At 39.6% G+C, this 17,915-nt stretch overlaps 1 protein-coding gene across 4 annotated transcripts in view; it reads left to right on the top strand.

Moving 5' to 3' along the window:
• ZBTB20 (zinc finger and BTB domain containing 20) overlaps positions 1–17,915 on the top strand; it is a 444,040-nt gene that overhangs the window by 12,962 nt on the left and 413,163 nt on the right. Inside the window, exon 1 of one of the 4 annotated variants that reach the window (XM_031056600.1) lies at positions 655–735. The exons of 2 other annotated variants lie outside the window; for them this stretch is intronic. The gene's annotated coding sequence lies outside the window, so the exon portion shown is untranslated. Of the gene's footprint in view, positions 1–654; positions 736–17,609; positions 17,750–17,915 lie in introns of those variants that run through there. One more of the 4 variants, XM_031056599.1, reaches the window with a different exon arrangement.

Below are 17,915 nucleotides of genomic sequence, written 5' to 3'. Positions count from 1 at the left end.
TTAACCTTAACAAAAGAAGCACAGTCAGCCAAGCAAATGGATTGGTGTTCAATTTGCTTCCTTGTTTTCTGCCTCAGCAGGTCAGGAACCCGCTCCTTGTGGCAGAAAGGGCCATATGCCATGGTTCCTGCTCTGCAGTGTAATCAGATCTGCTGTGTGTGCACAGTAAAACCGAGCTGGGCAGAATTCGGGCAAGGTACACCAAGCTTACCACTTGTGTGCAAGACAACAATTGTAATAATGCCCATGTTCAGGAACTCCAAAGCTTCCTGGAATCACTGGGTTTACCGAGAATGCACCATAGTTGATTTGGATGTTTGGAATACACCCAATATGTCCCAAACTTGCTTGACTGAGTTCATGATAGTTTTGTCAGCAGCTGTGCTGGGTTTGTATGGGAGTAGGTTCTTCTGAATAAGCAGTATTAGGAGGAAGTAATGAGTGAGGTAAGTACAAATCAAGGATCCTGAGTACAATCTTCAGATACTGAATTTATTCATTTTTTTTTAAAAATTAGGTACTGTTTTTAATGACCTTAGATATGGCATGTGCAAGAAGAGACTATATGAAAAATATCAATAAGAGGATGTTTTGTGTCTGCCGTAGACTTCCATACAGATCTGGGTACTTCACCTCTGCTCTTCTGTTCCCTAGCAGTGAACTAGCGTGATGGGAGAACCTTCTGCATGCCTTGAAGTTTCACGAACAGCTTGTGAAATGCTCCGAAACCTTTAGGTAAAAAAGGCTGGGGATAACTCAGTAATTATTGCCATATTTAACTTCTCTTGATCTGAGAGGAGTGAGTGGAAAATGCAAACACATATGTTACCATGAGAAATTAAGATATGTTCATTTCAAAAAATTTCCCAATAAGGAAATCATCTTCCTTGGCTTTAATAACTTCCCTCCTTGTAGTGTTTTGCCTGATGATGTCATCAGTGGAAGAGTACACAAGTGGAAGAAAGGGTAGTAGGGCTGAAAGGCAAATTTTGGCACTTCTAAGCCTTGTATCCTACTGATGTCAATGAAAGTTTTAATTCTAGTTCAGGATTGCAGTTCTTTTCAGAGTTGCAGAAGATGAGCAGAGATGGGTATGTGGTTAGAGAGGAAAATGACCAGTAAGTGTCCACCTGGGTTCTGCGAAGGACCCACTTGAGAGGCTGATTCCCCAGTGATGGATAAACATGGCTTTGGCACAATGAGCGATGCTGATGTTGTTTTTATCTTAACCCCTGGCAGAGAGAAGGGTTCAGGAGGACAAGATTTAGAAGTAGGATAGAGGTGAATCGAAGTTAGATGGAAACAAAAGGTGAGGAAGAAGAGGAAGGCGTGGTTCCACAGTGGTGCGTAGATGTAGATTCCTGTGTTTGTTCTGGAGTTTGTGGTGGAGCTGAGTGTCACCAGCAGCACTGCTGCATTTAGTGGCTCAGCATAAATAGAATCCCTAAACAGTTTTGTAACGTGTCAGGGTTTTGCATGTGAAGTCACGCTTATGGTGACTCTTGCCTCTGCCATTTCTTTCCTCACTTTGTTGGTGGGCTGAAGTTACTATTGCATAGCCCAATTTCACATGTATGAATATGCTTTCATCTCTTTCTCTGTTGCTTTGTTTATCTGTCTCTGTCTATCTCTCTGTGCGCCTGCTGCTTGTCTGCCTGCCAGTTTTTTCTTTGTCTCTATCACTTCATCATTGAACCCATCTGTGTAGAAAATGGGATATTTGGCTGTCTCCTATTTTTTTTATTATTATTTTTTTATTATTTTTGTCTTTTTGTTCCCTCAGACTTACGAGGATGAAACTCACACTCCTGGGGGTGCCAGGCATTTTAGATCTTGCATTTAGGGGGAGCCGTGATGCTTTTTGCGTCTGTTTGTCTGTCCATCTGTCTGCTGGTCTATAATAAGCTGTGCAGCGAGACAGCAGCTTACTATCTGTGTGTGTGAAATTAGCTAATTGGTGTTAGCAGCAATATTTTCACATGTTTTATAAGCAAAGTGCAGCAAGGTATATAAATGTAGATATGATCCAGAGACACACACACATACACACACGCGCGCGCACGCAAGCCTGTCGCTGCTCATGCATAGACGCTCAGAAGTAATTAATGTTAATAAGATTTTAATGTGCTTGTGAGATCATAATGAGGAGAAATGAATGCTCTGATTAGAAAAAGGTAACTGTGTGTGTGTTTTGGCTTAGAACAAGATTTCCCCTCTTTTTTATAAATCACAATTTCAGAACTTGTTTGTGATTGCATCAATCGGTTTTTATTTTCAAATTAGAGGTCTGTTTAGCCATTTGAATGATTATCCAAATCAATGGGTAAACCCCTGATCATAAGGAATCATGCAGATTTTTTTTCCCTTTAGAAAGCAAAGCTACTACATGACAGGGCTGGGCAGCCTCATCCTTCTAGCATTACATTTTTTGATGCTGCTTTTAAAGCCTCATCAGCAACTGCTCTCAGAGACGGTGCTCATTTTTTACAAATAGAGATGTTTATCTATAGGTGTCTGCAGTGCATAATCAACCACTGAAACTATTGTACCAAGGCATATTCCTGTTCATCAGTAATGATGAATCCTCAGAGTCCAGGTGATCACATGATACCTTGATTATATTTTGAAATAATTAGTTTAGGAAAGCAGAACTGTATTTTTTTTTTCCTTTCATCAGTCAATTTTGAAATAAGAAGGATGGGAAAGTGTTTGCAGGAAATATTTTACAAGCTAGGATGTTTTTTCATCGTGGATGCTGTGTAGTCACCAGACTCCAGGCTGGCCAAAATCCAGCTGGACACTAGGGGTCCTTCTCTCCAGCAAATCAACGAAAATATTGTCCAGAGGGCTTCACTTCCATTTGCATGCTTATTTTTGTTATTAATCCCTTTGGGATTCGGATTATTTTTTTTTGATTGACACTGAGAGGTTAGATACTTTGTTTTAAAAACATCTAGAATTGAAAATGCAAATTTGAACAGTCCATGTTCCAGTGCATCCCATGTTGCCTACTACCCACTGGATTTTGGCGGTGCCTGGCTTGGGAGGTGTTTTAAAGCGTTAGATCTATGATTGAATCCATGGAATATGGTTCATTTCCAGAAAGTGCTGGGGTACTGCCACAGCAGCCGTGATGAGAAATGTTAGAGCATGGTGATAAGATTGCAGTTTCCAAATCGTGCTGAACAAAAACCAGTGTCAGTAAATACAGCTTTGATAGGATTTGAAGTCTCTAAAGATGATGATGTTCGTTTATAATGAATGAATTTATTTTGGGCAAAGGAAACAGCAGGCATTATGTATATTTGTTTATTCCTCTAAAATCTCCTTTCAGCTAGCTGCTGTACAGTCAGGCCTCTAACACTGTTCATCATTCTGATAGCTCAGTCCATGAACTTATTGTTATGAGGTGCATTGGGATATTATCTGCACAAGTGTGTGCACAAGTGTGTCTGTGTGGGTACACTCAAAGCATCACCGAAACATGTGCATCCATGCAGTAAGGCCAAAACAAAGTATTCCCCAACTACTGCCACCATCCTGGTAAGTTTTAATGACCCTGGATGGAAGAAGGACGTCTTTACTTCTCCTAAGTGCTTATAGTCTGAGAAGTGCTTTACCTTTTGACCTAAATAAAATGGCAGTCTGAGCTTTCACAGTAAGGAAGCAACTAATTTGTTTTAAAAAGAATCAATCCTTTCTATAGGTGATTTTATTAGAGTATTTTGAGAAATATCAACCCCAGTTTAGGATTAGTATTGAACTGAAATAGTATTGAATTAATGGGATATGATTCATTCCCAGAGAGTGCTGAGGTACCTCAGCAGTGGTTGGGACAAGAAACAGTAGAACATGGTGATATGGTTGCCATTTCGAAATCATGAGGAACAAAACCAGTATCAGTAAATCATGGCTTCAACATAGCTTGAAGCCTCTGAAGAAGATGATGTGACAGTTCAAATCCAGCTTTGGAATCAGTGTCCACCTGCATTATTTTCATTGTCTGTTTCTGGGGTTTTTTGTGTATGTGTGAACATGCCAGTTTTTAAGAACTGGCTTCCACAAAGTTGAAGACTGAGAATAGAGGAACAAGGTAATTATTGACTCCAAATCCAATGGATTGTCACCTTGGAACAGGCAGCAGCTAAGTAATGCAGGGAATTTCTCTTTAAATTTGGTTGGTTTCTTCTGTGTTCTGGAAGTAACATGTTGAGGAAAACACTCAGTTTGGTGTTCCCAGCATTGGAAATGAAGTAACCGACCTCCCTTCAACTGTGGGCTGAAAACTCCATAAGGCTTGGGGAGCTCAGGAACAGCTGAGGCAAATTGGTTAAGTGCATGAAGTTAGTATGCAAAAATGAGTTGTGCTGAGTCCTTGGGGGACTGCTTTAATTCAGGAGTAAATTAGTCTTAGACCAATCTAGTTTAACTGAATAAGGAGCTACAGGGAGCTTTGCTGTTGAATTAGAGCATCTACTCACAGCTTCAAGACAATTAAATGTGTGCACATTGGTGTCAAACCTGTAGTTGATTTGCCTTAACATTCTCAATGTCCCCATGCAGGCTTGGCTTAAGAGGTAGATAAACTGTCCCAAGCAATTAATTCTGTACTGGGGATCTGAAACAAAACAAATTTCAATAGTTTGTTTGCTTTGAGGGAAATATCATAATGCCAACTATTGCACTGTTGTTGACAGAGCAGTACTGATTGCCCTCCCTCTCCTTGGACACTGTTATTTTCCTGTGCAGTTCTTGAAGGGTCCACAGATACTGAGGATGGCTTTCTGTTACAGGCAGTTCATACATAAAAAATTCCAATGTATAACATACCAAAGGTTGTGTATTTGGTACCAAAACATACCAAATACTGTGTATTTGCAATGAATTCTAGAATTATTACAAGAAAAGCAAGTGTATTCACAAGTTCTGTTTGTGCTTTACTTGTATTTGACTACTCCAGTGTAGTTCAAAGATGAGAAAGAGGGTTTTGGGATAGGTTGGTTTGGTTGTGATGACAGAACAGAATATGGTGGGAGCACAGTAATGACAAGCTGCTTGGGAGAAACTCATTCTCTCTTAAAGAGTCCTATGCACAGTGTGCAAACAGGAGCTCATAATTGTATGTTGAGATTGTGCTCTGAAGAATCTTTTAGAGTACGTTTGCCAACCTTACTTGTATTACAGCTATTTAATTTGACTTTGTTCATCAGTACGCATATAAGGTTAAAGCCCTGTTAATTCATAAATTTCATAATTAATGAATAATTGTAAATTAGTTGATAAAATCTCCATGCTAAACAACATTGGATTTGCACAGTGAAAACTCTCTGCATAAGGATGGGTTTTGAAAATATCTGTAGGGTCTAGTTCGATCAGGCTAGTACAGAAAGTAAGTAATCAACTTGAAAGCTTCACTGGAGATAGTCCCCTGCTAGCATCAAAGAGGAGGTGTTTGTTCAAGTATGCTAACTGCTCTGAGATTTTTTTATATGAAAACATACGTCCTAAAACTGTCAAGACTTAAGCTCTGAAAGAACTAATTATCTCAACCTGCTTGCCCAATTCCGTATTTATGTTTCTAGATAAGTAGCCACTTTTCTACCAAAGTTCTTCATGCCCAGAAGCACCTGCTGAAGCTGCTGGACGCAAAGAACTTCTACTGGTGTATGCACTTACAAGAGCAATTTTAGATAATAGTTGGCCAGAAGGCTCTTTGGTCTAAGGAGCTTAGAAATTCCAGATAAATGGCATGACATTTCTGCCAAAAATGTTGTTTTAAGAAGTTGTGTAATTGCAGAGTGTGATATTTACATGAAAGTAATAAGTATGGCTGTCTGTAGGAAGGCAGGAACTATTCAATAAATCAAGTTGTGCGCATGCTTTGGTCGCCTCAGCTTCTGAAAGTAACAAACACTTTTGAGGTAGGCAAGGAAAAGCCTTCTCATGAACAAGACTGGAAAAATCTAGCCATGGAGGAAGTTCCTACCTTACTCTGTCCTGGCAAATTTGGCCAAGTCTTTGAACTGTGCACGTTTTCGATCAGTTTGAGTTCTGTCTGACTTAGTAATGGATATTCATACTCAGGCACATGAAAGAGATTTTTTTGTTTGTTTATTTTTAATAAGCTCTTCATCTCACTGTTAATTTGCACTAGATATCATGCAATCTACAGGTTGATTCACACATGAAAGGAAATGGCTTCATTTTTCTGAAATTTTATATGTGGATATTGGGAAAGCAGTTTGGATATTTGAGGCTTCAAATAATGTAGAAGCAGACAGCACTGAGCAACTAGACAGTGTCAGAAACATGAATCACAATGGCATGGATTTGCTTCCTGGTATCTCAGTTTTGTTATAATGTGGACATGTGTCTTATCATTAGCAGAATTTCAGTGGCTTCAGGGTTAGCTGCAGTCATCACAGAAATACACAGAGTAGTTTATATGTGTGCTTAGTCCTACACTTATGCCTGTGTTTACTACTAATGCATTTGGGAAAAGGCTGAATGTATAAGTATTTGAATAATGAGTTTGAGTAATGGTTCAATTTCTTAAAAAAATGTTAAAACTTAATCTTGTTCTCATTCTCCAAACTGTTCTGCCACCCCATTAGTAGGAACAGGTCTTTATACCTATGCCTGTGTTTGTTATCAGAAAGAACTGCAAACTTCCTGTGTTTCCTGAGGCAATCGGTACTATGTATTTCCATCTCTTTGAGACATTGTCATTGTTATTTTATAGCTCCCTGTCAAGTAGGTGGACTTTAAGCAATGGGAAGAGTCTTTGTGTTCTTTTATGTGAAGGCCTTTCAGATCTGCAGGGCACTGGGAGGTTTGGGACTTGCCCGTGGGGTCACTTGTGTGCATTACACCTCTCAGCCATGCTGTGTGCAATCCACGTGTTGGCAGAAGCAGCACAGCAGCATCTCTTCTGCTCAGGGTCTCTGGATTTGAGATGCATCAGACCACCCTGCTGGCCAGCTGTGTCTTCTGTGTGTGATCTGCGAATCAGACACCATGGTGCTTAGCAGTATCTGCAGGGTTTTGTGCCTCCAAGTGAAGTCCTGAGCTCAGGGAGATCTGTGTGCCAGCAGGCATTTTGTCTGGAGTGACAGCCCAGGTAACACGAACTGCTGTGTGAAGTTTTATACATTGGGACAGCTGAGGTGCCTGTCTTCTAGGCAGGCAAAAAGCTATGAAGTCTGACTTGGGAAATCATGTCTCTGCAGTGTTCTTTCATTATATTTGCCACAGACTGGAGCAATCCATTGAGACATTTGAGCCACTCAAACAGCTAGAAGCTCCCAGCCCTCCTGCCAAGATTCTTATCTGACCACATGATAAACATTCTTCCTCAGGTATTTGCCCCGAACATCTGAGAAGTGCTTCAGGCAATGTGGCACGTGGAGACTTGGTTCTCTTGGTGGTGGTAACCCAGCCTGCTCCACCCCAGAGCTGCTGCCAAAACACTGACCCTGGCAGGGTCTGCACCTTCTCCTCATGGCAGGGGAGGAGAACCCAGGCAATGGGGCAGGGGCTGCGGGGAACAGAGCAGGGAGTGGGATTAGGGTAAGAGGAGGGGGTTTTGAGGCAGTGAGGAAGGCAGGGAGGGAATGAAGCAGGGACCAGTGCCATGGGATTAGCCATGGCAGAAGGGCGTGGACAGTGATTTATGTAAATAGCTGCTGTAAGTAGAATGTGCATTAGAAGGATGGGAAGGTGACAGGGTGTAGAAGTCTGTTTTGAAGGGAAAGAAGGAACAGTACAGACATGTCTCCACCTGTGCACACTTGGGGTTCAGCGAAGAACTGGGAGATGTCATTACCAATGTGTTGGTACCAAGAAACTTCATTGCTTTTGGAAGAGTTTGAAAACATTGAAAGTAAATGGAGTTGAGGCCCACTTATTAGATTTTCTGCTCTCTTAATACAGTAGTACAGTCTTGATGAATGTGCTAACAAATTTGTCAAGTTTTTGTTAAAAATCCAGAATACTGTACCCTGCTGCAATTGATTTCCAGCACTCTACCTTTGCTGCTGCTTTCAAGGAGTTTCATAACTTTTATTCCTTTTTCTTTGCCTGATAGTGAGCAGATGACCAATATTTTTCAATTTTCTGCTGCTACTTTGGTGAGACTTGTTGCTGGCATCAGGCTAGTGGAAAGGTCTAGCAGGCATTGGATTCTGTTGTAAAGACTCTGTTAGTCTCTAATATAGGGTTTTTTTAGTGGATGCTTCACATCTAATTCAAAAGCACAACCCATAATTTGTCTTCTTACATCCTGAAACTTGCCCAAATTGTATAGAGCGGAAAGATCACTTCTGTCCTTGGAGTTACAAACCTTAAAAAGATTATTTACTCCTTGTTTGTCAAATATTGCTAACGTATATAAAGCTTATAATTTGCAGGAACTCAAAATCCTTTTCTGAAAAGCTGCTGCCTGCTCAGTTATCACCATCTTGTATTAATGTCATTAATGATTTCTGCCCAGGTACATTACCTGTAGTCCTGTTGAATCTCATCCAGTGCCTCTTGAGATTTCTTTTATTTGCCAAGGTAATTTTGAATTTTATTCAGCCACTCATTGCCCTCCTAGGTTCCTTTTTCTACAGGTTTAATAAAAATGTTTTCTATTCCATCATCTAGGTTATTAATAAAAATGTCAAATAGAACAAAACTTAGGGCAGAAACCCAGCTGATGCATTCTTGTATTTTGATAATTACTGCGTGGATTCCCTTCCCCAAAATAGATTTCCCTTTGTGTGATACCATGGATATGCTTGTTTTGCTCCTAGTTTGCACAGAAAAATATATAAGATGTCAAAGGCCAAAATAAAGTCAAGGTATGTGACATTTGCTTTCTATGAGGTTTCTTTTCCTGTTGAGAAGGAAATTAGGCTGTTTCGGCATGGTTTGTTCTTAAATCAGTGTTGAGTGTTACTCATCTTTTATACTTAGGTGCTTTAAAGCTGGTTTGATTCATTGTTCACTAGTTTTTCTGGGAATTAAGCTTAAATTGTGTGGTCTGGAATTTCCCCATTCTCCTTTTTTTTTTTCTCTTCCCTCTTTGCATGATAGGTACTAGATTTATTCTTTGAGTGTTTTGTTGTGTTCTACAAAGTCACAAAGTCTGCTTCAGATAATTTCTTAAGGAGACCAGGATGAATTCATATACAAATGACTTGAAAAATATTTAACTTAGCTTAGTACTCTCTATTTTTTTTGCCATTTCATCTGGAGTAAGACCATACCCCTCTTTGTGGTTATTAAGTTCGAGAAGAATTATCCATGTCTCTCCACTTGAGGTTTTGAATGAATGGTGGTAAAAAAAGGTGTTAAGCATTTCAGCCTACTCACATCATCTGTCAGTTTAACTTCCTCTACATTGATTAACAGAGCCACATTTTTCCTCATCTACCTAAATGTGCTAATAGAATGGTTTCTTGCTATTCTTGACGTTCCTTGTTAATTTTGTGCTTTGAACCATTATGATTTTGTCTCTACATGTTTGTGTAATTTTTCTACTTACATATTCTGATACCCTGTTTGCTTCAGGATTTTTTTCCTGTCTTGGTAGCAGTAAAGAGCTTGTACTTTAGTGATGTTAAAACCCTGCTATTCTCTTTATTTTGTCTTTATTAGGACAGCCTGTGCTTTTAATATTCCTATATTACATTATTATCATTGTTGTTGTTGCTGTTGTTATATTTCATTACAAATCATTGTTTATACTTAGCTGTTGGATTTTTTTTCCCACATGCCCCTTTTAGTCCTTTAAAAGACCTTCCAGTAGGTTGGCAAGTTAGTGCCCAGGCATTTTCCTCGTTTTATTAGAGGTGAATGTCCTCTTGTCCTTAACCACATTTCCCATGGTCAGATAAGTAAAATCTCTCCTTAGAGGTGCTGGTTGTATCCATGTGGGATGCAGTTATCTCTAGTCCTTGTGTCCTTGCCTGATCCCTGCCTCTGCTGTGAGGACAATGAGGAACAGTGATTCCTTCAGCCTTGCTTCTAGAAAATGGTAGTCATTCTGAGCCCTGATACCTCTCAGGTAGTTTTTTTGTAGATTTTTTTTTATTATTATTCCTTATGGTCTGTTTGTTGTGCCTTCTTCCTGTGTTGCCTCTCTGAATTTCTGAATTGGAATGTTCAGAAGAGTACCCTGACCTCACTTAAAAGCCACAATTCCTTTGTAATCTGAATTTACCAACCTAAAAGTGGTTTCTATTATCAATATATTATATTTCTTATGTTTCTGGTTTCAATTTTCTTTTTAAACTTCTCCTTCTTTTCTTCTTTAAAATTAATTTCCTTTCTCTTAGCTTGCACATTCCTTGTGGCAAGTGTTTATGTTTTCTTGTGTCAGCTAAGTCTTACTAGACTCGCTCTTCTTCTCTCACTTTTCCTCAGACATAATTTTTTGGAAGTTTTTGGAAGTTTTGCAGATCAGTGCCATTGCAACCATATGGTTTCCTATAATTGTCCTCTAAAACTTAATTTTTTTGCCTGATTTCTGTCCCAGTTTTGTGTGAGTCTTCTCTATTGAGTAACTTTGTTCATGTTCATTTTCTGATTCAGCCTTTTATGAACCAGATGAAAGTTGAATGCTCTTTCCCAAACTTTAGTCACTTAATAGCCACTTCAGAGCATTTGAACCCTTCCTCTAAAGGCAGTGATAGATTTCTGTCATCCTGAACCTGTCATGTTGCTACAAATGTTCACAGGCTTTTATGGAAGGAAATCTTCCATGCAAGCAGATATTCAGTAGTCTTTGATTTAGCACTTGGAAAGTTGGGAGGACATCTGAATACGAATCTTTAAGTTTTTCCCTTTTTTTTTTTTTTTTTTTTCTTTTTTTTTTTTTTTTTTTTTTTTTTTGTTAGTTAGTTAGTTGATTGCTTGCTCTATAATACCGAATAATTGGAAAATTCCAGAGAAAATAATATTTAAAATGCTTGCACAACCTGATTGCTTACATTAAATCCTTTAGAGACCAGCTGCTATAAATGATGTTTGGGTACAGGTTACTTAACTTTAGTCATCTTCAAGGAAAATACAGTCAAGACAGCTATTTAGTCTCCCTCTGTTGTCAGTGGAGAGGAGGAGAAATACCTCTAGAGAGCTATTCATCCTAAATATATTACAGTTTTAGGATGGGATTAATGGCTCTCTGGAGATGATTATGGTTGCTTCAGTTAGATATCTAACTTTTAGGAAGATAATGGTTAGATTATATGCATCTTGGTCCCATGTCTGATGAGATTTACCTGAAGAATATTTCTACAGTCCCAATATACACCACAGAAAGCTGCCATGCTTTCTCTTATTTTGCAGAGATTTTGTATGCTTTAATTTTCCAGAGTTTGGAAGAGTTGTATCTATTTTAAAATATTTCCTTTTTTAAATGTTGCTTTGTCTCCTGAATCTTTGATTATAATTTGCTCCTTAGTTTGGTTTCTGGTGAAGAAACTGTTTGGATTCTTTGTTTCTTTGTGGTCCCTTTTCTGTGTGTCCTGTCTTTTGAGACCTCCCTTCAGCCATTTGCTCTTGAGTATTGCAGGTAAATGCAGTTCCATGTCACCTTCCTCATGGATGACATGAAGACTAATTGAGCACAGGTTTGAGTATACTAAACTCTTGTCTCTGAGTTAGTATTTTTAGGTGGATATTTGTACTTGTATTTCAGAGTATTTCATGATGCAGCCACTAAAAATAAGTGATCCTGAACAACAGATTAGACATATTTGTTGATTTTTGGGGAAGAGCTAATGTCATTTTGGTGTTGCACAAGTTTCCCTCTTCATCTCTGTACAGCCGTAAGGTGTCCATGACACTATTATTCTGGCCACTCTGTTGCCAAAAACTTGTCAAGAATTTAGTGGAGAATTCAGAGAAGAGCAACAGAAGTTAAGAGGCTGAAGAGATTGAAATATGAGCAAAGATTACAAGATTTTAATATGTACAGTTTGGACTAAATGATGACTAAGACATATGATAACAATCTACAAGTATTTGAAGGGTGTAAAATATTAAGACAAAAAAGGAATTATTTTAAAATGTTCAAAGGGGTAAAACTCAGCAAGGAAAAATTTCAGCATGAATCATGAAAAACTTCCTGAGACTTGTATGAGCTGAAGTTCTGGAGTGTATTCTGCACGAAGGTGGTAAAAAGCCTACAGTCTCACATAGCCCAGAGATCCCACACAAGAGCATACAAAAGCTCTCCAGTCTGGTGCCACCCGTTTCTGAGAGCTGCCAAGACCAAGTGATGCTTCAGTGGTGGCTGCTGGACTCTGGGCAGGCGGGTTCACCTGTGTGAACCATCCAAGTGGGGCTTTCTCAAGGGCTCCTGCAGGATGAGCTGCAGCATGGAGGGTTCATTCTGGTGGCAGGAAGCTGCCCTCAGCTGCTCTTCTCATGAAGAAGCCCTTTTTCCATCGTACGGCTGTACGTGCACCTAGCCACTTGATAAGCCTAGCACAATAAAGCTGTCACTAGCAGAATATATGCAGGAGACTCAAGGAAATGTAATGAAAAATAGCATTTTGGAATATCCTGGCAAAGGATTAACATGACATGTTAGGTGTTTTCTTTTTCCTTTTATCCTCTTCTTTCATCTCTATAAGCTGGTGCAATCACATTAAAAACTGTTTTTTTCATAGACTTTTCCCTGCAACTCAAGAGTCATCAACATGTACTTATTCATTCTGATAAAAGCTAGAAATTTAGACTGTATGTTTAGTTTAGTTAGGGGGTTCTAGTGAATTGTAGTGGACTAATTTAAGTCTAAAAATATTAAACTGTCATGACCGCTATATAATTGGGATGCCATTTTTGCTAAATAGGGACTTCTTTACTGTTTACAGCTGGTTTTGCACTCGTAACAGATACAGACAGAAGGAGTGAGGACTACAGTTCTTGCTCCCCCCTCTGCCCTCTGTTCCTCATTTTTATTTTCCTGTGTGCAAAACCATCCTGCATGCCAGCTTGGGAAGCTGGCATGCCTCCTGTTAAGACCAAACTTGCTCTCTGTTGCAGTATAAATAGTGCTTGCTTCCAACTTCAGAGCAGCACCCAGCATTGCATGCATACTGTAACTCACTGGGAAGCAGTAGCTCTGTTAAAGGGTTTTCTGTGCATAGAATGAGTTTGTGTTTGCAGCTTTGAATTCACTGGACAACTCTGAGCAAACATCAGGGCTAGGCCCTTAAGCTTGTGTGATATTAGGTTACTGTAATATTTCGGTTCTGGAGTGGCTGAATATAAGGAGGTCCTACTTCACAGGTATGTACAGGAGAAAGCAAACCAAATGCCATTCTTTATAGTACTCCAGATAGAAATCTGGGAGCACGCCCAACTTCAGTAATTTTTAGACTTTAAACTGCTGGAAGAGGAAGGGAGAACTGCACCAGGTGAGCCAGATTTGTTTTGAAATGTCCTCAGTGTGCTAGACTGGGGATTTTGATTTCATAAAAGCACATTGTTCTGCTTTGTAAATGTACCTGGTTGGGCAAAACAGGAGACTGTTTTGTAAGACAGAGGTCACAGAGGAAGGCTGTCGAGGGAAGGCTGAAGGGATGGGCCATTTTCAATTACAGAAGAGATTTGTTCCAGGAAACCATTACAGTCTTTGCTGACAGCAGGTGAGGTGTTGCTGTGACCTATTTAGTTCTTCTGCTATTGAGAAATGTCTTTGAAAAAGTTACATGCTAGAAAGCAGTTGCTGTTTTCCTTAGGTTCACTAGAGCTGATATCTTCCCAGCTGAAAATGCTGGGTTGTCTGCTGCAGTCATACTCCAGGGAAGAGCCTTTCCATCCTTAGCTGTCTGGCACATGTGGCCATCTACAGTCTAAAACCTCAAGAATAAGAATTATTTTATCCTTCTGTCAGTTGTTTCATGTTCTGAGTGTGGATGATCTGCTTGTGCACCATCAGCCGTTGTGTACCTTCAGCCTGGGTGCACCAGAGCAAGTGCTGCCGAGAGGGATACTGGGTTTTGGGGTTATGCTGTGTTGCTACAGATCATGTCACCTCAGTGGGTAAACAGTCCAAAAATAAAACCAGCAAATGATACAAAAAGGAATCCAGTTATATTTTTATATCTCATTAAGTTTCGCTCCTCCTTCTCGTTTTATTGGCAGAGATATCAGGGGAGGGTACATCTCCATTGGAGAAGAGGTGAAAAGATTTGCAGTACCTGTGTAGGTGAACACCTTTTCTTTTTTCCTATGGGGATTAAGTAGGAAGGCATTTAGGATCTCCCACACCAGTCTCATTTGAGGAAATCCTTATTTTATCATGTTTAGAAAATGGCTGCTGATTTAAGATTTGTTACTAGTAGCCTGCCTGGGGGTTCTTTATTTAGTTACTCGGCTCAAAGAGCTGCTGTCCCAAACTGTCATTTAATAGACACGATTGCTTAATGTTGCTGGGAGCCAAAGGTATAGGTGGGTGGACTGTCTTTTGAACCCTGAACTTGCCCTGTGTGGTAGTGACAGATGAGCAGGGGTTGAAATAAGGTGAGATTCCACCAACACAGGCTTTGGGGTTAGCATGTGGTCTGTCCCCAGAGCTCTGCATGACCTTAATTTGTGTCTGCAGAATACTGGCTGCAAGAGCCTCTTCTCTTCACTGTCCATGTTTCAATGTTGAATTAATAACTAATCAATAATATTATCATCTGTCAATTTTTGGGTGTCCCCGACTGCCTACTTGTTCGTTCCAGGGGGATAGCTGAGATGTGGCTGGATAATTTTGTAGGAACTCAACCTTCATTCTCCATCCAAACACTTAGTGCAGCCTAAGTCAAGAAAGGCGGTAGGAAAGAATATTGCATGCCTTTGAGTTTAGTACACCTGGGCCCACTGAGCATTTCCTTACTTACCACAGGGAGTTTGTTGTTTTTTTTTCCCTAGCTTTGTGCTCCAGCATGCTCAGCACCTATGTGGTTTTTCTGGAAGTGAATTATGTCTGTCAGGATAGCTAAGGCCCTATCCTGGATATGTTTTCACGTCATGTTTGGAGTTCTTTCTCAGATTATAGTCCAGCCAGCTTTTGTTGCTTGGAAGTTACAATGGAGTTCCTTTGTCTTAGGTTCATCTGTAGTAAATGTTTTACCTCTGTCAGATTTTGATCTTGAAAACACTTGTTCTTCAGACAGTAGCTATGGGTTTCATAGAATGGCAGTTACTATAATGACTGTAACTATAACCCTGTGCTGTAAGAATTCCGTTTGTCTCATGTCCCCTACTTAGGATTTTTATGTAGTTATTTATACCATGCCTACTGGATCTGGGATGCATGCAGAAGGGGCATGACTCCCCAGTGTTTGGATCTGCAAGCATGATGGTGCAGGGAAAATGGTATTTAATGAACTTCTTCTTATACTCAGTGTGAAGACATTGCTGAGAATACAAGCCTTAACAAGGAGAAGTATCAGCTTTTTTGCTTCTTTTTCTTTAATACTCAAAGCACTGAACTTAAGCCCACTTGAACTCAGTAGCTAGAGGAAAACATGCGATTTCCCTGAAGTAATTTCTGTAAGTTGATGTTGTAAGATGGCCTTGCAAAGGCCAAAAAATTAGGTATTCCCAGTGAAAGAGTTAAAAACCCCCCAGAATTACAGGAATCCTTTGGTATGTAGAAGTGGTGACTATTTTTTCTCTGAAAACACCACTGTTTCTGTCACTTCACTACAGGTTTCTTTGTACAGTAGACAAAGGAACATAAGGAAAATAAAGCACATTGCATCTGGGATTAAAAAAACCCCAGTATTTTCTTTGTTCCAGCTAATCTATACTGCTAATTCTAAAAGTTAAATGGAATATTTTTCTAAAAACTTAGTATGCAGTTCATGCATTTTCATGGAATGTCCTTAACTATTCACTGACTCACTCCCTATTCATTTATAGCTAATATATGGCACTTTTATTGTGGTTTCTAAAGTATGGAGGTTATGTGAGTCAGATGCAATTTAGAATAGAGATTATCTTTAAATAATCAAAAACGTACTTTGCCAAAAATACTAAAAAATGGAAAGAAAGCATCCAGTGTTCTCAAAATATGAAGTGCTTTCTAAAAAGCCTTTTTAAAAAAAATAAGGGAGAAGAAATGTTGTGTAAACCTAAGTGTTTGGCAGACATCTGTTTACTTCATCCAAGGAGACAAGGGGTTTTAAGATTTTCTGAGCTCATGAGAAAGGCACATCCTTGAGTTCTTGCACCAAGGACATGATGGAAGCATTTTTCCTTGAAAATTTTAAGTAAGAAGACATAAGGTTAGAGGTGGCATGAATGATAACTTTCTTGAAGAATTTAATCAAGGACATTATGGAGAATGTAGGCGTTTGGATCTCTCCTTCAAAAAGGGGGGGGGGGGAATAAACAACGAAATACTCCTCTGCCTCCCCCTTTTAAAAATTTTATTTTGTTATTATTCTTTTTCCTTCTTAAGCTGTTTCTTGTTCTTACAAAGTTTTTCATTAATGATACAGTGTTAGTAAGGGCAATTGTTAGTTTTTGTGCTGTGACTTTGAAGTTCCTTTGTTGTGACAGCTGCTAGGCTGGCATTTCCTGGACATCAGTGGGATATGATGATAGCTTGCCTGCTTCCCTTCTTTCTGATGGATTTTCTCAGAAAGGATAGCAGACTGGCAGACTCGGATTCCTGTGTGTAAAAAAGCAGACTTTGGATTGTAGTGGGCTAAAGTTGAGAGAAATAGGGTGATCCAAAGAATTATCTTCTGTTTTGTAACATAATCAGCAGTTTGATCTGCAGGCAGAATCAAAAAGATCTCAGACTTAGGAAAACATTCATCCTCCTGCTTGCATCCCCCCCTCCTCCCCTCCCATCCCCACCCCCATTGCTTTCTCTTTTAAGAGTTTAGTGCATCAACAAGTGGTGCTGGTCTGTCAACCTGATGCCAGCCTAAGTAGGAGCCACATTATAATAAATGCATATTTTCACTATCAAAAGATACCATACTGTTGGCTTAAAAAAATTCCCAACAGCCTTGCACAGAAGGCTTTTTAACAATATATTAAGCCTCATATTTTTCAATTACAACAGGGCTTTTTTTCCTCTGCTGATCTTTTTTAATAACCCAAGGAGCAAATATGTCTTGGTTTTGAGCTTTAATCTGGTGCTTTGTGTACTCTGATGACCTCCTAATCACACTCTCCATGACATGTCAATCTGGTGCAATGGAAAGTGGGTGATTTGGGCTGTCATGAAAGTGTTGATATGCTCATATATCCTGTGCACTTAGGACAGAGGAGTTCAAAGAAATGCATTAACCGAAGGAATGAAATGTTATGGGAACCCATAATTCAAATATCAAGTGTCCCTTTCCCAGTTCATGAGTGGTTCTATATCTGTGTTGTGACTTTAAATGTGAACACCAGGTGTGAAGATTCCTGTTTATTTTTATTAAAGCAAAAGCAAACACAAAATATTTCAGAGCTGATGCAGATGATGAAATGTAAAGATGTGTCATGTGTTTAGTAAATAGTCAGGGTGCATATGTCTAAACAAGGAAGGAGTTTGTAGAATGTGGTTTTAATTTACAATGCTCCCCTTTCATAACTATATAACCATCTGCCTCTGGCAGGTTCCTTAAAATCTGGTGAGCCTACACTTCAGTCTGTAACCTTCACTGCTGCACTGGTGTTTCCTTTGCTGAGCTAGTGGGATCATCGAGATCCCACAACTGTCAACATCTGCAGTGTTGTTCTTCATAAAGACTGAAAGGTAGGCGTGACCTTTGTTACCAAAGTGAGACTGACCTAGTGTGCAATTTGAGAGGCATGATGTGGATGTGAGTCTGAGGGCAAGGGTCTGCTCCCCTGGCTCCTGACAGGACTTCCCCTGTGGTCTGAGGTGTGTCTGTCACCCAACTGTTCTGCCTGGGATTTCC

The sequence above is a fragment of the Geospiza fortis genome, unplaced genomic scaffold (genome assembly GCF_000277835.1).
Source record: "Geospiza fortis unplaced genomic scaffold, GeoFor_1.0 scaffold1, whole genome shotgun sequence".
Taxonomy (NCBI): domain Eukaryota; kingdom Metazoa; phylum Chordata; class Aves; order Passeriformes; family Thraupidae; genus Geospiza; species Geospiza fortis.
The sequence above is the reverse complement of the archived record's forward strand: the minus strand, read 5'-3'. Positions and strand labels throughout refer to the sequence as shown.